General features: G+C 41.7%; 1 protein-coding gene across 9 annotated transcripts in view; it reads left to right on the top strand.

The window, feature by feature from the left end:
• dnmt3ab (DNA (cytosine-5-)-methyltransferase 3 alpha b) overlaps positions 1-24,402 on the top strand; it is a 540,511-nt gene that overhangs the window by 305,288 nt on the left and 210,821 nt on the right. The gene's annotated exons all lie outside the window — the stretch shown is intronic.

Here is a 24,402-nt window from a genome sequence, read left to right as displayed (position 1 = left end):
GTTACAAAAACAACTGGTCTTATAATAAGAGGACACAAAATTTCCTCGTCCTTTTATAAATGGAGTTAATGTTTAAATAAAGGGTGAAAATGGCAGTTAGAAATTAGCATTAAATTGAAGATAAACTCATTATAAATTGACAGAGTTCACATCTCTTGTGCTTGAATATCAAATAATAGGTAATCAGTATGTGCACAGCCATGACACAATCAAGCCAGTTCAGATACATCAAATATCCTCTCTGATATGAGATGCTGTATCTCTTAATTCTCTTCTTCCTATTCCTGTTGATAAGTTTATGTTAGGTTTAAATTAATTGAATGTGGGCATTTCTGCTGTCTGTGTAGATTTTTCATGTATACTAATGTGATGGAGAAGGGTGGTGTCAGTGAGTACTGATTACATCAAATATTTGGGATCTACAAGTGAGGATACATCGATCTCACAGTAGTCAGAAGGTTACTATAATGTTCTTAACTACTACAAGGTATAGTTATTCGTTTGGTTACCTTTATTGTCTGATCCTTTTATTGCACTGTGATGCATTCTGGTAGAAACCTGGCTAAGTCCAACAGTAATCTAAAGTGTAGAGTCTTTTTTTATTAATGCTTGTTACTAGCAGATTTGACTTGCTCAAAAATGACATTAGCACTTTGTAGATGAACATTCGGTGTAGTTTCCTCATTCTTCTTTAGATGTCTTTTATCAATGTAACAGGAAATGGAGAGAGAAAGAGACTGCAGTAGGACATGTGATCCATAATCTGTATTTTATACCTCCGTGGTTTAGATCTTTGCACCTTGGCTTCACTGTTCTGCAAACACAACATGAATCTTACGCAGCAGAATATAAATCTGTGAATTGCTCCAGCTTAGTCTTGTGAGTGCTGTACAGATTATTTCTTTTTATTTGTTACAATTCTGTGTAGTTTATTTGCCAGTGTGAAAATAAGAGACAAAGCAAACACAAGGAATAAAGCCTCATTTTCATTGTCCTAATTTTAAGACATACAGAATGTGGAGACTAGCAGTGAACTATAACTAAAATTTAGGAACTAAAGTTCTAAATTGACTAGAACCATAGATCCTGCAATGTTTTAAAATAGCTAGCAATGGACATTGCCTATTTAAGTAAAAAATGGAAACAAAACAGCAGAAATGATTTTAAACTGATTTCATTTCAGCATGAGAATATAGCACTTAGAAGCAGGAGCAGGTCATCTGGCCTTTAGAGCCTGCTCCACCATTCAATAAGACCATGGCTGATCTGGTTCAACAAATCTTCAACACTTCCCTTGCATAGTTTCAGTCATTGAAGTAAATTGTATTTGCTACTTGTGTAACTCATTTAGTCTTCAACTTAATAGATTTGTTGAGACCTTTATTTGTGGGCGTTATGTCCTTGGTATTCACCATAATGTGATGTTGCAGTGAGCTCAGTGTATTTTGGAAATCAGGACTGTCCTGATGGATAAAGGCTGATTAAGTAACAGTTTCACGTAGGCACCATCTGCATTTCATACCATACTTAACAGTGAGGAGAAATACAATGCTGAAATAGTTATAAAAGAAAAAAAGGCAGGTCTTTGAAGCATTGAGAACATTGATATTGTTAATTGGATTTTGAGCTCAAGATTCGAGAACATGAATAGAACACTAACAAATCAAAATTAAAACTAAAGGTTTGTTTTCTTTCTCACAAAGCAAGTGATTAGCAGAAGCATTTAGCAGCTTAAGAAACTGGGCAGAGAGATGAAAGGTGTAGCTCAACTTGGAGAAATGAGAAATGTTGTATTTTAGATAGTGAATCTTAACTGGTAACATTATAATGGAGGGGAAGATTAGTGAAAACCTGAGATGCAGATGGACAGATTTTCAAACCTAAACATACAGATAAGAAGTAAAAGATAACAGCACCTAGGATTCAAGATTTGTGAATATGGTTGCAAGGAAGAACCAAGCGGAGGCTTGGGGACCGCTTTGCAGAACACCTACGCTCGGTTCGCAATAAACAACTGCACCTCCCAGTCGCGAACCGTTTTAACTCCCCCTCCCATTCCTCAGACAATATGTCCATCCTGGGCCTCCAGCAGTGCCATAATGATGCCACCCGTAGGTTGCAGGAACAGCAACTCATATTCCGCTTGAGAACCCTGCAGCCTAATGGTACCAATGTGGATTTCACCAGCTTCAAGGAAAAGCTGCTGGATTTCCACCACAAAGTGATGATGCCAAAGTTGCAAATGTTAAAGATGTTTCCTTTTCTTGAAAGTTATTAAAGCCATGGAATTAATAAGGCAACAATTTTCTGAAGAAATACAAGATAAGAACAAAGAACTAGGAGCAGAAGCAGGCCATTCAACCACTTGAGCCTGCTCGACCAATTACTACCATCACAGCTACTCTCATCTCAGTCTTAGCACCACTTTCTTGCTGCTCTCCATAATCCTCCAACCCAGTACCAATTAAAAATCTGTCTGTCTCCTCCTTAAATTTACTCAATGCGCCAGCATCCACCACACTTTGGCATAGTGAATTCCACAGATTCTTCACCCTTCGCGAGAAGTAATTTCTCCACATCTCTAATTTAAATCTGCTATCCCTTACCCTATAGTTATAACCTCTTGTTTGCGATAGCCCCACATGAGGAAGCATCCTTCCTGCATCTACTCTGTCAATCCGCTTTAGCATCTTCTATCCTTCAATTAGATCCCCTCTCATTCTTCTGAATTTCAGAGAGTAAAGTCATAAACTGCTCAATTTCTCTTCATACAACAAAATCCTCATTGCTGGAATCAATCTAGTGAACCTCTTCCAAACTGCCTCAAAAAACTATATCCATCCTCAAGCAGGAGGACCAAAAACGTACATAATATTCCAGGTGTGGCCTAATTGATGTGTCGTATAGTTGCAGCAAAGTATTCCTTTACTCTATTCCTTTATTCTGTGCTCCAAATTCAAAGTAGATTATAATTAGGGTTTGCCAGGCAGGGGGAGATTGGAAGGCATGAGCCATGATTACCACAGAATCACTGTACAACAGCCAAATGCAGCTTTCACTGGGAAACTAGTTTTAAAGCGAATCACAGGTGTGCCATAGCATGAAACAGGTATGCAGATTGCTTCAGTTGTTTTCATAGTCGAACATAATGTTTTGCATTATAATAATCGTATGCTGAGCAAAACTCATTGTGGTCAATTTACAGTGTTCACTCCTGCTAAATGTGTAGAAGCTGTGTTTCATTAGTTTCCATTGCTACTAGACTATCCATTGCTAAATTGAGTTTAATGTGGGAAGTAGGCATTGATATAGATCTATGATCATCTGTAATGGTGAAAACTTCTCCTGTTTTAATTTATTGGAAAGATGAGTCTGAGTCTTTCATTAGTTTCTCTCTTACCTTCATTCACATCTTCTCTGATCTGATTTTAAATTTGAGATTCGCCTTCAAATTCTTTGACTCTCTTCCCCTTAAACCAATGGCCATCTGATGATGATTCTTCCTCTTTCAGTACTCTACTGTGCCTTTCAAAGCAGAAGCTATCTCTTTTTCCCTTAAAAATTGTCAGGATTGAGCCACCATTTTTGTAAACTAACATTCATTTATTTCCCAAAGTTCTTGAACATGTTGTCTCCCTTTCTGTTCCCCTGTCATGCAACCATTGTGTTTGAATGTCTCTAATCTGGTTTACGTTCCTGCTATAATACAAAAATAATCTTTGCCAAAATAAGAAATGATGTCCATTATGACTCTGACTATGGGGCATTGTTTCTCACTTCTTCTTTTGCTTCTGAAACCTCACCACACCCTTTCACATCAAACACCAAATCGTTCCATCCTCATCAAATGCCTTTCCTTTTTGGTCCAGTTTCCTGGGAATTGATATCAGCTGACTGAACTCACTTGATATCTTACATGTCCAATTATACTTCACAATTGCTTTTCTGGAATTAAGTCTGGAATGGTTGAACAGTCTGATCTTGGTTTCCTCTATTTCTTCACCTTGGCATTCTCACTCACAGGCATAGACATGAATATAATAGCAAAACTGCTGTGGATGCTAGTAATCTGAAATAAGAACAGAAAATGCAGCAAATACTCAGCCAGATCTGTCAGCATCAGTGGAAAGAGAAACAGAATTAATAGAGATAGTAAGAACTGCCAATGCTGGAGTCAGAGATAACACAGTGTGGGACAAAAACAAAGTCACTGGAAAAGCTCAGCGGGTCTGGCAGCATCTGCGAAGGAGAAAACAGACTTAACATTTCGGGTCTGGTGACCCTTCCTCAGAACTGTTCTGAGGAAGGCTCACCGGATCTGAAACATTAACTCTGTTTTCTCCTTCACAGATGCTGCCAGACCCGCTGAGCTTTTCCAGCAACTTTGTTTTTGTTTCTGATTTACAGCATCCGCAGTTCTTTTCGTTTTCATAACACAGAGTAGAGCTGGTGGAACACAACCGGCTCGGCAGCATCAGAGAAACAGGAAACATTTTTCTGAAGAATGATCCCAACCCAAAACGTCAGCTTTCCTGTTCCCCGATGCTGCCGGGCCTGCTGTGTTCCTCCAACAGAATTAACAGTTCAGCTTAATTACCTCATCAGAACTGAGGACTTTTCTCATATACAATGACACCTTGCCGCAACACTCAAAAGCTTTATATTATTACATTGTCTTTTAACATTAGGACTAGAAATTTCCCATTGGAGGTGGACAGTCAGAATCGATCTCTGTTGTGTGAAAAGGGGCTATTGTCATCCAAGAAAGGTAGTGACAGAGGTGGAGAGAGAAGCAGGCTAATTCTGAAACGATTCCAAGTTAAAAGGCTTGTCTCAATTCACAGAAACATCAACCCAGTCCTTCAGATCAATTTAACACTCCATGCAAACTCATTCCTAAACCCCTATACCCTCAACCCCAACCTTTCAATTCCTCACTCCCTCAACCCTACCCCTTTTGTTCCCTCAGCAATCATCATTGCTCTTCACCCTCTTCATCCTAGCCCCCTCCCCCACCTTTCTACCCTGTCCTCACAATGCTTAAAATGTCAAGTGTTAAATGTCCATGTTTAAATCTTCTCATGGCCTCGTGTGCTTCCCTGTCTCAATATTATCTTGTAATAGTTTGTTGCTCCCTTTCCCAACTGTCTGGCCTTCTCTCTGACCTTAAACTCTGAACTGCCATTCAGTTCCCTGCCTTCACCTGGTTACTGGCAGCTATTCCTTTGACGGATCTGACCCAAGGCTCAGGAATTCCGAACTAAACCGCTCCCCTTTGCCGTCCCTTGCCCCTGGTTTTTTCTGTAATCCTCCTCAAAGCTCACTGCATTTGTCAAGCCTGTAGTCATCACCACACTACAACACTAATTATAATTAATCTAAAATGTTGTTTTGGTATGTGTGATTGAGTCTCTGTGAAGTATCTCGTGATGCTTTTTTTGGTTAAAAGCATTATATCAATACCAGCTGCTGTTGAGTCCCCACAAAGTGGTAAACATGGTAGAGTTTCCACACAAATCATCAGCTTGAAGAACTGCCCTTGAGATATTTTGTAATGAAGACCAAAATAGTAAACAATAGATAGAAATGTGTGAATAAACAAGGGAGGGATGGTTAGAAATGTGGAGGGAGAAGCTACAATACCAGAGGAATATGGTAACTAGCTCACATACCAAGAACCCCATCCTGGGATGGGCAGGACTTTCTGTGTAAACAATGGTTTTAAAAGCAGAGAATGCAGCAGAAACTCATCAGATCTAGCAGTATCCATGAAGAGAGAATCAGTTAATGTTTTTGAGTCTGATGCAACTCCTTCAGAGCTCATGTTGGACAATGCTGCTGAGATCCTCCTGCAGCTCCTGTTTCATTTCACATTTCCAGCATCTGCTGTATTTTGCTTTTATTGAGGTGAACGATGGTGTTCTTCCACGGCACATGGGTGGGGTCTTCTTTCTGAGCATTCTTCAGCCTGTGCAGCATTCCCTAGAAGGCAATGACATGGCAGCTGCACTCCGTTCTCAGTAACACTGCCTCCGAACACTACCTGGCTTGACTGTTTCTGTTTGATACTGGCACACCCATCTACCTGTCTTTAAGGCCACATGGCCAATGATGCACCGTGATCTTCCGGGTGCAACCCTATCAACAACCGCTGTTAATAGTGGCATTGCCAGCTCTTTGATTGGCATGGCAGCTCCTGTAGTCAGTGCCGTCTTTAATAGGGCTGCTGCTAGCATTATCCAGCCCCAAGTCTAACAAGTTGCCGCTAGGCCTAGCATCCCACTCTGACTTACTGCTTCCTCCTGGACAGAATTCCAGCCACTGTCCTTTGCAGTTCAAGAGTATATTTACTCCCCTCCTTCAAAAATAAATTGATGAAAAATTGATCTTTGAATAAGTAGTCACATTTTATGTTATTGCCACTCCAAAAATATCTTGCAAAAGTTGTTCCAATTATTGACACATCTTTGGGCAACACTTGGGATGGAACTTGGGTAAGCAGTGAACAAGACATATATGATCGGTGACAACCAATCTGAGGTTCCAGTCTGCAAATGTATCTTTCATTGTGACCTCAACTAGTGAAAAGTAACACTCCATACCTGTTTTAGGCCCAAATAATGGCCACAGCCCCTTTAAAATACTTATTTTTCACAGTAACTTACTGCATATCAACACTTCTTATTCTCATTACAGATGTTTGTCATAAAAGTGGATAATTAGAATTTCCTTTGAAAGGACAACATGACCCTAGGTATCCTAGAAGATGAATTAGTGTCATCTAGTATTATTGGAGTAATGATTTCTGTCTGACTGAAAAAGACAGCTCATTTCAGAACTGCAGGCACCTTGTTCATGTTTGTGAGGGCTAGGGTGACTCCATTAACCTTTTTGAGAGGTTCTGATGATGTGCTGTCACTGCATCATATCCTTAGGCAGGAAGAGCTGATGTCCAAATAACTAACACAAAACCTTTTCTCAATGGCATTTGAAACTCATTTTACTTATGGTACAATGACAAGATTTTAAGGGCTTTTAGTTTAACATCAATCCTGCATTTTGTCCTCTTCTAACAAAGCCAGTTGAAATTGTGTCAATTAACATCTTCCAAGAACCTGAATAAATATATCTTTATACTGTAGCTGCTATTCAGAATTAAAAGGTCAGGTGTAGGTAAGATTGATTGAACGGTCTGTGAAACATAAGACTCCCGTAGCTGGGATCTTAAATGTGTAATAGCAGGGAAGGCAACAAGTGAAGAGATAGGGTTAGCTGGACTGTCTGCAGCAGCGCTTGACATAACTTTAGAAAAGTGCAAGAAACTTTTACTTCATTAGAACATTAACTGTTAAGTTGATAAAAGAGCAGATTATATGTGCTCGGTAATAGCTGATGACATGATGGCCTGAAGTAACCGTTCTTATTCCTGAATAGAAGTGAAATACCTTGGATGCTGGCAATCTGAATTAAAACAGAAAGTGCTGGAAACATTCAGCAAGTCTGGTAGCATCTATGTAGAGAGATACACTTTTCATTCCCATTCCTTGATTCCTTTATCATCAAAGATGACAGTTATTGCAATGCATGCTGGATCATGCCTGCAGAGGCTCTGATATATGGCAAATAAACTCTGGCTTATGATATGATGTGGTAAGACCTTAATATGCATGACTCTGAAAAAGGGAATTCATAGTGACTGGAATTAATCAGTGCCATGCAATGAAAAGGACATTGGCCAATTCTTGCCCTGTTTTTGACTGACATTCAGTATCATGCATTTTCCATCCTGGGTCACTGGACAGGGGTTGGGTTTGGATAATCCAATTGATGCTTTCTCCCCACATCCCTATAATAGATCTGCAAGTCTATTCTAAAATGGGTTTTTTTTTAGATAATTACTGTGCCTGCCACCCCTCCAAAATTGTAATCATAGGAAAGTGGCAAAAGTTAATTAATTTTGAATAATGCGCTTAAAGCAGAATCAATTAAAATTGTGTCTTTAATATGGAAAAAAATTTCAGTCCTGTTGTACTGTATGTCACAGTTCTGTACAGGAGGCCATGATTAGGTAACCAATGTCTATACAGATTGGATAATTATTAAACTCTGAAAGGGCAGCCTTGTTCTTTTTCCTGAGGAATTTAGATATGGTGTCCAATATTCATTGAAAAGCTTTATCATGAATGGCTACAGATCTGTGGTTATATTCAGATGGACAAATCTTCCTCTGCACCATTGTGCATCTTCCTAATAAATCCTGAATGTTAATTGCCTTTGTTATGTTCGCATGAAAAATCCATGAAAAACCAGCCCAGTTCTTCCCCTCCCCCCACTGCATCACACAACCAGCCCAGCTCTTCCCCTCCCCCCACTGCATCCCAAAACCAGCACAGCCTGTCTCTGCCTCCCTAACCTGTTCTTCCTCTCACCCATCCCTACCTCCCACCCCAAGCCGCACCTCCATTTCCTGCCTCCTAACCTCATCCCACCTCCTTGACCTGTCCACCTTCCCTGCACTGACCTATCCCCTCCCTACCTCCCCACCTATACTCTCCTCTCCATCTTCGGTCCGCCTCCCCCTCTCTCCCTATTTATTCCAGTTCCCTCTCCCCATCCCCCTCTCTGATGAAGGGTCTAGGCCCAAAACGTCAGCTTTTGTGCTCCTGAGGTGCTGCTTGGCCTGCTGTGTTCATCCAGCTTCACACTTTATTATCTTGGATTCTCCAGCATCTGCAGTTCCCATTATCTCTGATACTTTCACCTGTGCCCATCTGAAAACAATTATTGGAATACTCAATGAGGGATTGATCTCAAAACAAGAAATGACACAGAAAGATTTCTAACACAGAGATAACAAGGTGTAGAGCTGGATGAACACAGCAGGCCAAGCAGCATCATAGGAGCAGGGAGGCTGATGTTTTAAAATTACTTAAAATGTGATATTCCATACAAAATATTTTGGTTTTCAGATTGAGGTCTAAGTAAATGATAACATAATTAACTAAGTGTGGTAGAAGAGACAAGGGAGCGATGCTGTGCACTGCTGTTTAATTGTGAGAGGGATTGAGCAACTATACAAGTTCTGATCTCTGCAGAACTGCCTCATACAAAGGAGTGATGGTATTTAAAGTCCTGCCTTGTATGCATTGACCAGGATTTTCATCATAGAGGTAAGAATTATACGCCAGAAGTTTTCATGGCATCGTAATCCCACCTCTTTGTGAATGATTGTGGTGGGACTTTCACTGACAGAGGCAGGGTGACCTAGGATCAGGCCTGTCACGAGAGGTAGAAGGAAAGTTAGGCTGATGCTAAGGATGCAAGGTTGACAGGCCCATCAGCTTAGTTCAGGAGATCTGTGTAAAGCCCTGCTCATCCTCATGCCTTCTCTTACTCCTTGATCACTTCACATTCTGTGTGCCTTCATCATCCTCTACTCAACCCGCTTATCCCCTTCATCTTCTCTCCACTCTTTCTTTAACCCAGTGGTCCAGAAATTCTATAGAGAAATTATGAAACCAAAATTAGTGTTTGAAAGTCATTGAAAGACTCGTAAATCTGTCAGAGTAAACAAACATCACCTGAAAAGGCATTTGAAGAAATATTGCCATCTTAGCTCATAAATCTTTCGAAATAAACAAGCCTGCACTGTCCTGAAAATGCTATGTAAAACAGAATTGCAGTCTAAAATACATTAATGGTTTGTAATGCAGCCAAAACATCAAACCTGTATAAACAGTCCCTACAGTACACAATTCATTAGTGCTTTAAGACAACTACATACTCAGACATGTCAAAGACTTTAAATAGCTAAACAGATGGCTAAGATGTTATGTAGAGAATAAATAAATGCAATGGGAAAAACTTAAACTGTTAGATATTGATCTCACGCTTCTAACCTTTTAATATTATACAGTTTAGAAAAACCTTTACCCAATGTTTATCTACTCCAATGAAGCAGATGACTTTTCCCCACCTGCAGCACTGTTCTTCCATTTTAGAATTAACAACCTGGCAACCCTATTATTTCATAGTCACTTACTTCTTCCAATCACAACATGGTACTTTAGCAAATCAGTATACTACAGGCTGCGACATTTCACAACAAACTGGAAAAGGCTATGCCCATTTTATTCACAATTCAGACTCTTTTCCCCCCCTTCCAATCCATGGTTTATGTCTTTTCTGACCAGATGGATTTAAAAAAGCTTGCAGTTTCTTCAATGAAAGTTGTAGAAGCTTTGACATTCCCACTTCCAGAATGGTATTGGCAACTTCTGTGTGAGAGTTTCCAGCTTGCTTCCTCTTTTTTACTGAAAACAGCTGGAGAAGCAAATGGGACATACTCGATCACTCTCTTCTTTTTCCTGTAGAGCTTCTAGCATCCCACATTGACTTCTCAAAACCTGGCCTCTTAATTTGGATAACTTATTTGAACCAAAGAGTACAAAACATATGATATGTTTCATATTTGTAGTGATTAGAACCAGGGTCAGGTGGGTCTCATTGACCATTAGATCATTGATTGGGGTTATTAACCTCAGCCAATCAGGGAGCCCCAGCTGACAGATATAAACAGGAGATTCAGAGCGTGTCCTTAATTGAGGGCTTGGCTCTGAGCTGGCTGGTCAGAGCCCATTTACTATGTGCGAGCGAGCGGATACGGGCCTCAGTGCACTTATTGTAAAACTGTTCTCTCCTCTTCATGGCCACATTGTAAAATTATTCTGAAATTGGTGCTAACATTGGCCAGTTTGAACATAGTTTCTCTTTAGGCTATGAGCTAAAAGCAAAGATGAAAGTTCTGCTTTTTTTTACTCCAAATAAAATGTCAAAAATTAAATGTGACAGAGGTCTTACACAGTTTGTGCATGTGATGAACAGGAAATATGTGCGGATGAATCAGCATGCATATTAATAAAGACTGTCAACATTGTCCTGTAAGTCATCCCTCCTTAATAATATTACATGGGATTTGAGTAAGTGTTGTTTGCATCTTGCACATAAGAGTGACTTTTCAGGTGTACCAAAATAGTTACAAGCAGCATAGGCAGGTCATGGTGAGCACAGATGTACAGATTGATAAGGTTCATACAGAGACACAGGTTACTTTGCACAGAGCGTGCACTAGGCAAGATCAACATTAGCAAGATGAGCTTTATTTGAGGCCAGAGAGTCCATTCAATAGTCTGGTAATGGCTGGGGAAAAGAAAAGCTGTACCTGATCCTGTTTATGCATGTGTTCACGCTTCCGAATCGTCTTCCTGATGGAAGAGATAGTAAGATATCGTAATCGTAGTGCCATCGGTTTTTGATGGCAGCCTTTCTGCAGCAGCGAGCCGTGTAAATATTGTCCATAGATGCAAGGTTGACCTCCATGATGATCTGGGCTGTGCACGCTACCTTTTGTGGTTTCTTATGGTCCTGGGCAGAGCAGTTGCCATACCAGTCTATTATGCACTCTGACAGTATGCTTTCATTGGTGCATTTGTAGAAGTTAGTGGACATTCTGATGGACATTTCAAATTTCCTGAACCTCCTGAGGAAGAACAGGCATTGTTGTGCCATCTTAACGATTACTTCTACTGGGAAGTCCAGGACTAGTTGTCAGTGTCGTCACTCGGAGGAACCTGACCCTCTCCACTCTCTCAACCTCAGTTCCATTGATGTTGATGGGGCCGTGTTCTCCTCCTTCCTTCCTGAAGTCAATGATTAGCTCTTTAGTTTTGATGAAGTTGAGAGAGAGGTTGTTTTCATTGCATCACGTCACCGAGCCCTCTACCTCCCTTCTGTATTTTGACTCATCGTTGCTAGATATCCATCCCACTATGTTGGTGTCGACAGCAAACTCATTGATGGATGTTCTTTCAGAATTTGGCAACACAGTCTTGGGTGCACAGTGAGTACAGTGGGGGTCTCAGGATGCATCCTTGGGGGTGCTCCTGTGTTGAGCGTTATTGTGGAGATGGTGCAATTACCTATCCTCACTGCAGTCTGTGGGGTAGAAAGCTGTGTATCCAGTTGCAGAGGGTCGAGCCAAGACCAAGGTCACACAGTTTGAGATCAGTCTGGAGGGGATAATGGCATTGAAGTTGGAGCTGTAGTCAACAAACAGGAGTCTGACATAAGTGGCTTTGTTGTCCAGATGCTCCAGGTTTGAGTGCGGGGTTAGGGATACGGCATCCACTACGGACCTGTTATATCACTAGGCAAATTGCAGGGGATTGTGGCAGATTGGGAGACTGGAGTTGATGTGGGCCGTAACCAGCCGCTTGAAGCACTTCATGATTGAAGTCAGAGCAACTGGATGGTAGTTATTAAGGCACAGTGCATGTGCTTTCTTAGTTACAGGGCTGATGTTGGTCTTTTTGAAGTAAATGGGGACCCTTGCTTGTAGGAGGGTGAGGCCAGTGAATGCCTTCGCCAGTTGGCTTGCACAAGATCTCAGTGCTCGGCCGGGAACATCACCCAGGCCCATCGCTTTCTTTGGGTTAACTCCCAGGAAGAGATTGATGTCATATCTGAAGCGGTGACAGAGGGAACAGGTCTGTCTGGGGCTGTTGGAGCAGGTGTCATCGTGCTGCTGGCTTTCTGCTCAAACCAAACATAGAAAGCATTGAGCGCATCAGGGAGGGGTGTGTGTTTGTTTCTGTGTCTTTGTCTTGACATAGTTAACCACAAAACAACTCTTTACTTGAATGTCAGTGGATGTTTTCTTATTCATTTATGTTATGACAGTCCTGGGTTTATCCCCTGCAAAAATAATACTTCCAAAACTTGCTTTTTTGAGTTGGAAGTTAGAAAGAGCACAAGTAGGGGGGCCGAAAAGTGGAGTTTGAGTTTCTACTTATCAACATATTCCTTCTTCCACCAGTCTGCACCTGTCCTGGCCAGTTTTGGGAATGTGTGGTGGAGGAGTTACTGGAATTGAAACCAAGAAATGCCATCAGTGTTTTTGGCAACACCTGCTTGGCACTTTGACCTCATAATAGAAAATTCAAACAGGAATTAATCTCAAAATCCAAGACCAAACTAGTTACCTCAAGAAATCATCCTCTGGCTCAATCTGCAGCCTTCTATTTCTTAGCAGTGAATCATTGCTTTATAGTTTGCACATGCAGGATGGGTGTGTGCCATCATTGTCTGTCCTTCTAAACATATTTGAAAATTAAATTGCATTAGTCTGGCCTGGGAGGTTTGTTCTGCCTTTCAATTAGACCATGGCTGATATAATAATTTGAACTGCTCTCTCCCACCTTATTCCCATAATACTTGATTCCCTTGCTGATTAAAAATCTATGTCGGCCTTGAGTATTCTTAATAACACAGCCTCAAACATGCTTAAGAACCCAGCCTCAACAGCCTTTTATGGTAAAAAAATTCCACAGATTCACTACACTCTGAGGGAAAATATTACTTCTCATCTCTGCCGTAAAATGGATGACCCCTTACTCTGAGATTATACCCATTGGCCCTAGATTCTCCCACAAGGGGAAGCAACAACTCTGAATCAATGATGTCAAGCTTCCTTATAGCCTTTTATGTTTCAATAAGGCCTGTGCTCATGGCTACAAGCCCAACGTACTGAGCCTTGTCTCAAAAGACAGTCCCTTCATTTCAGGAATCAACCGAGTGAACTTTCTCTGGACTGCCTCCAAAACCAGTGAAGCTTTCCTTGCATAAAGGGACCAAAAGTGTTCACTGTATTCCAACTGCAGCCTGATTAGAGCCTTGCATAGTTTCAGCAAGAGCTCACTATTTGTATACTTTGTTCCCTTTGCAATAAAAGTCAATCTGTCTTCTCTATTACTGTCTGAACCTGCATGCTAGCTTTTTGTGACAATTACCTTAAATTCCTCTGCTCGGCAGCTTTCACTAGTCGTTCCTCATTTGAACAAAACTCAACTTTTCTGTTCTTCCTGCCAAAGTGCATAACCTCACATTTTCCCACATCATTTTCCATCTGCCAAGTTTCTGCCCATTTTCTTAACCTGTCTGTAACCCCTCTGTAGACTCTTTAAGTCATCCTCACTACTTGCATTTTCAACTATTTTTATTTCACTGCAGATTGGCGATGGTACGTTCATTTCCTCCATCCATGTCAAAATATATAAAAAAATAATTGTGGCTCCAGTGCTCATCCATATGGTACTCCAGGCCAAGCAGCTTCAGAGGAGCAGGAGAGTTGTTGTTTCGGGCCTTGATGACATCCTCATGAAGGGTCTAGGCCCAAAAAGCTAACTTTCCTGCTCCTCTGATGCTGCCTGGCCTGCTATGTTCCTCTAGCTCTACACTGTGTTGTCCCAGACCAGCATCAACAGTTCTTGCTATCTCCCTGTGGTACTCCACAGGTTACCATTGTCACCCTGAAAATGCCCCATTTATTCCAACTCACCATCATCTATGAGTTAGCCAATCATCTATTCATGTTAATGTATTACTCTCAATACCACAGACTCTTATTAAGTAACCTTCGAAGGGGTATCTTATCGAACACTTTTTGGAAATATATGACAGCTATTGGTTCCCCGTTATCTCTCCTGTGTGTTACCTCCTCAAGGGTTTGTAATGAATTGTTTTGTCATAACTTACTCTTTGTGAAGCCAGCTTGACTCTGCTTGATCATATCATATATTTCTAAAGGCTCTGCTATTACAATGGCCTCTAGCACTTTCCCAATGGCAGATGGTAATTTAACTAGTTTATAATTGTCCTTTTTTTGACTCCTCCCTTTTTGAATGAAGGTGTTTTATTGGCAGTTGTCCAATCTTTTGGGATTTTTCCTGAAACTAAGGATTCTCAGAATATTGCTACATGTGTAACTGTCTCTGGAGTTACTCCTTTCTTGCCACAGCAAAATGAGCAAGCCGACCATCCAGGTTCATAGCTGGAGAGGGCAGACGGAGAGGTTGCCAGCAATGGGCTGCCTTTGGCAATCAGAGCATGGGGCAGAGAAAAATGGAGATTAGGTTGTGGAGGCAGCAGGCATTTTTGATCAATAAATTGGATTATGCTGAGAGGGGTCATATGAAGTGAGATTAAGTTGGTTAGAATTATATTCACTGGAGTTTAGAAGAAAGTTGGTTGGGGGCAGGGTGCATCTCAGAAACCTGTAAAATTCTAACAGGTCAAGACAAGTCAGATAGAGAAAGGATGGTCCCAATATTGGGGGAGCCCAACATGACTTAGTTTAAGATTAAGAGGTAAACCTTTTAAGACTGAGATGAGGAGAAATTTCTTCATCCAGAGAGTGGTGTGCCTATGGAATTCATGACCACTACAAATGGTTGAGACCAAAATATTGTATTTTCAAGAAGGTAGTAAATTTTGTTCTTGTGGCTAAAGAGATCAAGGGATATGTGGGGAGAGTGGGATGGGGGTTTGAGCTTGATGATCAGCCATGATCATGTTGAATGATGCAACAGACTTGAGGTGTTGAATGGCCTACTGCTCATGGCCAATCAAACCCATGGGGGTTTGGACACCATTTGGGGCAAGGGTAAGGGGGCAAGTACTACTGATGTTCCTATCCCACAAACAGTGCTGGAAACATGGCTACCCCACTGTATCTCAGGGAAACTCATTCCACAGACCTCAAATTGAAATGATTGCAGAAAACAAAGGAGGGAGGTTGGTAGAGTGGTAATGTTGCTGAACTAGTAATCCAGAAACCTAGGGTAACGTTCAAGAGAAAATTTTGGCACAGAGAGAGAGAGGTTATGGCAGTTTCTAAAGCCAATGTCAAAACCCCAACACTATTGAAAGCTGAAGTAAAATCCGGGCTCTGACCCCACCCATTCATGCTGCTTCTATTGTTCCAACTTTTAAAAAAACCCAAAGTCTCACAAGCTGTTGACTATACTGGCTTGAAACAGACCACTCGGTGCCTCTGTCCCAACCTCTTCTCTTAAAAAAAGAACAAAATGCACCTGTGAACACCAAAGTATGTCAGAGTTCCCATTTCGGTACAACTGAATCCGCCACTGCCTTGTCTATCCTAGCAGATTAAAACTCCTACCCTTGCACTTCAGAAATAGGCCAGTGTGTGATTCATGTTTATTCCTCTCAAAAACTGTCTAGCATGCTCTCCCATAAAATGTACTGTGGTTTGAACTTTTTAAACATTCTCATATACTATTATCACATTAGAAATTCTGGTCTGAATTGTACATTCAATATCACAACAGCAGGGGTGGATTCATATCTGATTATCAAACATATGGTTTCCAGTTTAGAGCAAAACCTTGGTTACAGGGCCCTCTAGTGGCCCTACATTTCTCAGTTATTATTCATGAACAAACTTCAGTATAGAAAATGACAGCAGAGAAGTACATTGCCATCATCTTAATCCTCAAAATAATTTTGGCGTTTTATTGTATTTTTGAAGCCTTGTTCCCCTTCACCTCAACATGTTCATTTGTTTGCTTGTGTCCTCGGAAAATCCTGAATCAAAAGCAGAAATAGCTGGAGAAACTCAGCGGGTCTGGCAGCATCTGTGGAAAGAAAGAAGAGTTAATGTTTCAGTCAGGGATAATGAGTCGCTGGGTACAAATTATTAACTCTGTTTGCTCTCCACAGATGCTGCCAGGCTTACTCATTTCACCAGCAATTTCTGTCAGATTTCCAGCACCCACAATGCTTGGTTTTATTTATATGAAAATCCCGACCTGCCATAATATATTAGGTGTGACAGCTTTGATCACATCAGCACCATATTTGGAGTGTAAAACAGAGGTTTTGAGCAGGGCCTTGGTGAGACCACACCTGAAATATTGTGTGCAGTTTTGGCCTCCTTTTTCTGAGGAAGGATGCTTTTGCTCTCGAGGGAGTGCAATGAGAGTTTACTGATTCAGGGGATGGTGGGACTGAGGTATTAGGAGAGATTGACTAGGTTAGGATTGTTTTTGCTGGAGTTCAGACGAGTGAGGAGGAGGGGGATCTCATAGAGACTTATAAATTTCTAACAGGACTGGACAGGGTAGATGCAGGGAGGATGTTCCCAGTGGTTTGTGTGTCCAGAACCAGGGGTCACAGTCGGAGGATTGGGGGTCGACCATTCAGGACGAAGATGAGGAGACATTTCTTCACCCACAGAGTGGTGAGCCTGTGGAGTTAATTACCACAGGAAGTAGTTGATGCCAAACATTGAATATATTCAAGAGGGGAACTAGATGCAGCACCTGGGGTGAATGGGATCAAAGGTTATGGGGAGAAAGCAGGAATGGGCTATTGGGTTGCATGATAAACCATGATTGTGAAGGATGGCGGAGCAGGCTCAAAGGCTGAATGGCTCCCTCCTGCTCCTATCTTCTATGTTTCTATATACACATTGTTTACAGTTTATCAAGACAGACTGCTTGATGTGAGATTCAGCAGAGAATATGGATGTTCATGAGCGTGAATTTGCTGTTCTGATACTGAGATGATTCCAACATTATTTTACCATCAGAGGCTCGAGGTGAGTCTCTGAGTCAGGACAGGAGGATGTCTGTGCAGCCAGTCACCATTCATGTGGTCTCATATTGGGACATGATTGTCATTGGCTGGCCAGCATTTATTGCCTGTTGCTAATTGCCCAGGAGAAGGTGGTGATGAGCTGCTGCGGTGTTGGTACACCCATAGTGCTGTTATGGAGGGAGTTTCTGGCATTTCACCCAGGGGAAGTGATGGATGACATATTAAAACAACTGCTGCAAAACCCCATTATAATTACACTTTTAAGTTTAAATAAACTCTGGCACAACCAATATTGTTTTCCTTGAATATTTAAAAAGTTCAGATGATTTTCATCATTGAAAATGGCAGTGAAGATGGGAAACCAACAGTGAAATCCTGCAAGATAACGAGGAGTGGGGCTGGATGGACACAGCAGGCCCAGCAGCATCTCAGGAGCAGGAAAGCTGACGTTTCGGGCCCAGACCCTACATCAGAAATGCATCTGTGATAGTGTCCAACGTGGAGGAATGGATCAATGGCCAGAGAACAAAGTTCATGGTAGGATCCAAAGACAATGGCTTCAATCTTCTCATTGTTCCATTGAAATGAATCTAGTTTATCTGATACTGATTGTCAAATTGGTAATGGAAAGGTCAAGAGAGGTTTAAGTGCATTGAGTGATGTTATCAGTGTAGATGTGGAACTGGATACAGGTTTGGAAGTTAAGGGCTTGAATGTTGCTGAGAAGATGCCCTGAAAGGACTCTGAGTAGTGGTTGGTGGGCACTGGGTGTTCGAGTGTGGATACAATGAGGAGAAAGCCTCAGGTGATTCTACAGCAACAGTTTGATAGGTAAGTGTGGATTCAGGTGCAGCAGACCACTCCAACAGGCATTGGAGGAGGTACTCTGAAAAAGGATGATGTAGCCAAATATCTCAACAACTCACAGCCATTATGGAATGTCTCTGTAAAGACTAGGACAAGTCAAGACGATAATGCACGATATTAATGGCATGGACAATATCATTTGTGATGTTGGTAAAGACTGTCTCAATGCTGGAGTGAAACAGAAGCCAGATTAGGGAGTTTCAGAAAAAACATGCATAATCTTGGGAGGCAGAAACACAGTTGACAGTGTCAGTGACTACACTTCCAAAGTGATTAATTTCCTTTTTTATTCACTCATGGGATGTGGGTATCACTGATTGGGTCATTATTTACTACCTGTCCCTAGTTGCCCTTTGAGGAGATGGTGGTGAGCTGCCTGCTTGGACTTTTGCAACTAATTTGATGTAGACACATGTACAATGCTGTTGCAGAAGGAATTCCAGGATTTTGACCCAGCGACAATGAAGGTACGACGATATTTTTCCGTGACTTGATGGTGAGTGGCTTGGAGGGCAACCTGAAGATGTTGGTGTTCCCAGGTATCTGCTGCCTTTTCTTTCTGGGTGGAAACGATTGTGTGTTTGAAAGGTGCTATCTCAGGAGCCTTGCTAAAGCTCTGGAGCACATTTTGTAGATGATAAACACCACCATTACTGTGTGTTGTTGGTGAAAAGAGTGAAAGTTTATGGATCAAGCAGGTTGCTTCATCCTGGATGGTGTCAACTTCTTGTGTGTTGTTGGATCTGCAGCCATCCAGGCAAGTGGGGAGTATTCCATCACACTCTTGACTCGTGCCTTTTCGATGGTGGACAGGCTCTGGGGAGTCAGGAGGTGAGTTACTTGCTGCAAGATTCCTAGCCTCTGACCTGCTCTTGTAGCCACTGTATTTATATGGTGAGTCCAGTTCAGTTTCTGGTCAATGTTAACCCCCAGGATGTCGACTGTGGGTAAATTCAGTGCTGTTAAAACCATTGAATGTCAAGGGATGATTGTTAGATTGTCCTTTTATTGGAGATGGTCATTGCCTGGCATTTGTGTAATGTGAATGGTACTTGCCATTTATCAGCCCAGAATTGGATATTATCTTGCTGCATTTGAACATGGACTACGTCAGTATCTGAGGAGTCACGAATGGCGCTGAACACTGTGCAATCATTGGGAAACGTCCCCATTTCTGACCTTATAATGGAGGGAAGGTCATTGATGAAGCAGCTGAAGATGGTTGGGCCAAGGATACTACCCTGAGGAACTCCTGCAGAGATGTCCTGGAGATGAGATAACTGACCTCCCAAAACTACAACACCTTCCTATGTGCCAGGTATGACTCCAGGAGAATTTGTCCCAATGCCTGCTGATTTCAGTTTTGCCATGGATCCTTGATACCACACTCGGTTGTGGAGCCTTGATTTTAAGGACTGTCACTCTCACCACCCCTCTGGAATTCAGCTCTTTTGTCCTTGTTTGAACCGAGGCTGTAATGAGGCGAGGAGCTGAGTGGCCCTGGCGGACCCCAAACTGGACATCACTGAGCAGGTTATTGCTGAGCAGGTGCCGCTTGATAGCACTGTTACTGACACCTTCCATCACTTTACTGATGACCAAGAATAGATTAGTGGGGCAGTAATTTGGATTTGTCATGTGTACAAGACATACCTGGCCAATTTTCCACAAGCTTGGGTAGATACCAGTGTAGTAGCTGTACTGGAACAGCTTGGCGAGGGCAGGGCAGGTTCTATAGCACATGACATTGATGGGAATTGTCAGGGTTGATAGCCTTTAAAATAGCCAGCTCTATCCTAATGTCATGTGGAGTGAACTGAATTGGCTGAAGACTGGTATCTGTGATGGTGCAGATTTATTTGTAGTTGTGAAAATTCTGAAATTTCCCAACACAACTCGTCCAAATGAATTTATTTTCATTTATAGTGTGATGGAGTCATATAGCATGGAAACAAACTCTTCAGCTCAACCATTCTAGGCCAACCATGCTCCCAAATCAAATAAGTCCAACCTGCCTGTTCCTGACCCATATTCCTCCAAACCCTTCCAATTCATGAACTTATCCAAATGTCTATTAAACGTTGTAACTGTCCCTGCAACCATTACTTCCCCTGACAGTTCATTCCACACATGAACAACTTTCTGTAAAAACATTGTCCCTCCTGTCCTTTCTAAATCTTGCTCCCCTCACCTTAAAAATATGCTCCCTAGTTTTGAACACCCCTACCCTACAGAAAAGACCCTGGTTATTCACTATATCTATGCCCATCAAGATTTATAAACCTTGTAAAGGTCATCCCTCAACCTCCTACACTCCATGAAAAGGTCCCAGCCTATTTTTATATCTCAAACCCTCCATTCTCGGCAGCATCCTGAGAAATATTTTCTGAGCCCTCTTCAATTTAATAATATCCTTCTTATAGCAGGACAACCAGAACAGCACACAGTACTCCAGAAAAGCTGTCACCAGCATCCTGTACAACCTCAACATGACGTCCCAACTCCTATAATCATAGGTCTGAGCAATGAAGGCAAGTGTGCTAAACACCTTCTGAACTGCCCTGTCTACCCATGACACAAATTTCAGAGAACTGTGCACCTGAACCCCCAGCTCTGTCTGTTCTACAGTATTACCTTCTACAATACTACCTACCATAAATTGTATAAGTTCTGTCCTTGTTTGTTTCACCAAAATGCAATACCTCACACTTATCCAAATTAAACACCATCTGCCACTCCTCAGCCCATGATCCAATTGATCAAGATCTCTTTGTAATCTGAGGTACCTTTCTTCAGTGTCCACTATACCAACAATTTGGGTGTCATCCACAAGGTAACTGATCATGCTTCCCATATTCTCATCCAAATCATTTATATAAACGACAAACAAAAGTGGACCCAGTATCGATTCCTGTGGAACACTGCTGGTCACTCCAGTCTGAAAACAACCCTCCATCACCACCTTCAGTCTCCTACCATAAAGTCAATTTTCTATTCAATTGGCAAGCTCACTCTGAATTCCTTGTGATCAAACTTTACTAATTTGTCTATTGTGCGGAATCGATTCAAAGGCTTCATTAAACTCCTTATAAACAATGTCTACCGCTCTACCCTCATCAATCATTTTGGTTACTTCTTAAAAAATTCAATCAAGTTTGTGAGACATGATTTCCCTCACACAAAACCATACTGACTATCCCTAATCAATCCTTGCACCTCCAAATGCATATAAATCCTACCTTTCAGAATCACCTTCAACAATATATCCACCACAGGTGTCAGGTTCACAGGTCTATAGTTCCCAGGCTTCTCATTGCTGCCTTTCTTAAATAGAGGTATAACATTAACCATCATCCAGTCCTCAGGCATCTCACCCATGACTATAGACAGCACAGATATTTCTGCCAGAGGCCCTGCAGTTTCTTCCCTAACTTCCCACGACATCCTGGGATACACTTGATCAGATCCCGGACGTTTATCCACCCTTTGTTTTTTAAGATATCTAGCACTTCCTCTTCTGCAATATGAACAGTTTTTAAAACATCAATATTTATTTTTCTGAGTTCTCTAGCGTCCATTTCTTTCACCACAGTAACAGCTGATACAAAATATGCATTTAACATCCCCTCGATCTCCTGAGCCTCAACACATACATGACCTTGTTCATCTTTAAGCGACCCTATTCTCTCTCTAGTTGCTCTTTTGCTCATAATGTATTTGTGGAATATTTTTGGATTATCCTTAGCCTTATATGCAACAGCTATCTCATATCCACTCTTTGCCTTCCTGGTTCCCTCTTAAGAATGGCCATAAACTCTTTATACTCTTTAAGAGATTCATTTGATCCCAGTTGTCGATAACTAATATATGATTCTGTCTTATTCTTGATTAGATCCTTAATATCACTAAGATTTTGGAGTAGATCTGTAGCTCAGGTTGTGGTTGTTGAGGTTGGTTGACTCGCTGAGCTGGTTTGTTGTTTTGCAGACGTTTCGTTGATGTACCAAGCATGGTAATGAAACGTCTGCAAAGCAACAAACGAGCTCGGCGAACCAACCAACCTCAACAACCTTCATACCTTTATTCACCCATTGCTCCCTACTCTTACCAGTCTTACCCTTCGCTCTAACTGGAACATAATGCCTCTGAACTCTAGTTATCACATTTTTGAAAGCCTCCCACTTGTCAGTCATCCTCTAACCTGCGAACAGTCTAGTTCAATCAACTTTTGAAGCTCTTATGCCATTAAAATTTGCCTTTCTTCCAGTCAGTACTAACTTTTATGGAGGGCTTATCCCTTCTCATAACTATATTAGAACTAATCTAATTATTATCATAGTCCCAAGATGTTCCCCTACTAACACTTCAGTCACTTGCCCTGCCTTATTTCCCAAGAGAAAATCAGGTTTTGCTCCTTCTATAGTAGGTACATTTACATATTGATAAAGAAAATATTCTGGAACACATCTAACAAATTCCTCACCATCCAAGTGGAAAGGGACCTGGAGGTATTAAGGGACAAGCGAATCACTGACACATCTCCCTGAATGAGGTGTGAGTTGTCCTGACAGAAATCATTGGCCAAGGTCTGACCTTGCTCCTGAGCACACCACCCTGTCCCATACACAGGGTCCCTTGAGAGCCCAAGACCTTGATAGACCCCTATATCCTGCAAAGTGCAGACATGATGATGTCGTGGTTTGGCGATGCTGAGTTGCATGGGCATAGGTTCAAGGCGGATGGTGGTCATGGAGTAGGAAGATTGTGGTGAGGGGCCTGTTGCATGATGGCCAGGAGAAGCTATTTCTGGAACTGTATTTACCAGATGCCCACTCGGATTTCTGCGTTGGGAATTTGCACTGTCTGCTTTCTAGCTGAAGAAAGGAAGAATTGAGGCAAGTTGGAGCTTTAATGGGATGCAAATGTTCGGAAATAAGGTAGACACCTTTCAGTGCTGAGATTCCAAAACAGCATTTAATACTTGAGGGGAAAGCTTTTCTCACCATCAAGAACCTGATGTTTTCATCTTCACATATTTGTACCTTTCCCACCATTTCTTACACTACACCAGGGAAGAGAAATTTCTGTCCCATTTGGCTTACAACATTGCCTCTTTTGTTAATGCTTCAATTTGACACTTCTTGATAAGTAAGGGCAATCCTTGGACTTCATTACAAGTATCGTGACATCTTAGGGCAGTGTTCCACAGCAATGTCAACCCTGTCAGGACTTGGAGGCATCAAACCCTTTCCCATTACAATTAACTATCAATAGACCTCCTGCAGTTGTAGGACCTGAGTCAGTTAAGTTCTTCAATGGAGTGCTCATTCTTTTCACATCAACACTGAGGTCGACACATGAAGACAGTCAATTTCAGCGGGGTACGCGGCCACTCCAAGCAGAGAACTTCAAGTTCCCCTCTGGTAGTGTGGGGATCACTGTGTCTCCTCTGGTAATTCAGGGCTCATTATTAGATAACACTTGATTACTGTCTGTTGCTCATGCAGAAGCTGTTGTTATGTGTAGAATGGGACCTGAACCTGCTCACTGTAGATGAGGGTTTTGTTGGATTTACTGAGGTGCTTCAGACTGACTTACTCAAAGCCAGATTTATCTCATAAAATAACAAAAGCTGTTGTTGCAATATAACCGGAGATACCTGACAAAGTTTCTGTACCACCCTTCCCAAAGCACAGTTGTGGGTTTGAAGATGAGTGGGAACCTGAGCAATCAAGGTTCTGTTCCAAATTATGGTCCATGATCTCCTTTGCTTACTGAGTCACAAAGCTAATGGACACTTCCGCTCAGGAATATTTCAATAGCAGTTCCTAACAAAAAAAATTCATTCAGTTATGTTTATGAGGCAGAGGTTTGGCAGCACTTTGTAAAGGAAGGCTGCAGATGCAAATTTCCTCTCCTTGGCAATGGGGAGAGAAGTGGCAAGAAGGACAACTAATTGAGTGAGGTGGTTCTAGAGAGGAACTCTCTCACTGTCTCACTCATTAAAGTCTAAACAAGAAGATCCATGGGAAGCCTACTCAAACCCCACCTATTTAGGTTCTTTAGTGGTTAATTAAA

This window comes from Stegostoma tigrinum, chromosome 4 (genome assembly GCF_030684315.1).
Source record: "Stegostoma tigrinum isolate sSteTig4 chromosome 4, sSteTig4.hap1, whole genome shotgun sequence".
NCBI lineage: Eukaryota > Metazoa > Chordata > Chondrichthyes > Orectolobiformes > Stegostomatidae > Stegostoma > Stegostoma tigrinum.
Note: the sequence above shows the minus strand (reverse complement) of the source record. Positions and strands in the feature narration are given on the sequence as shown.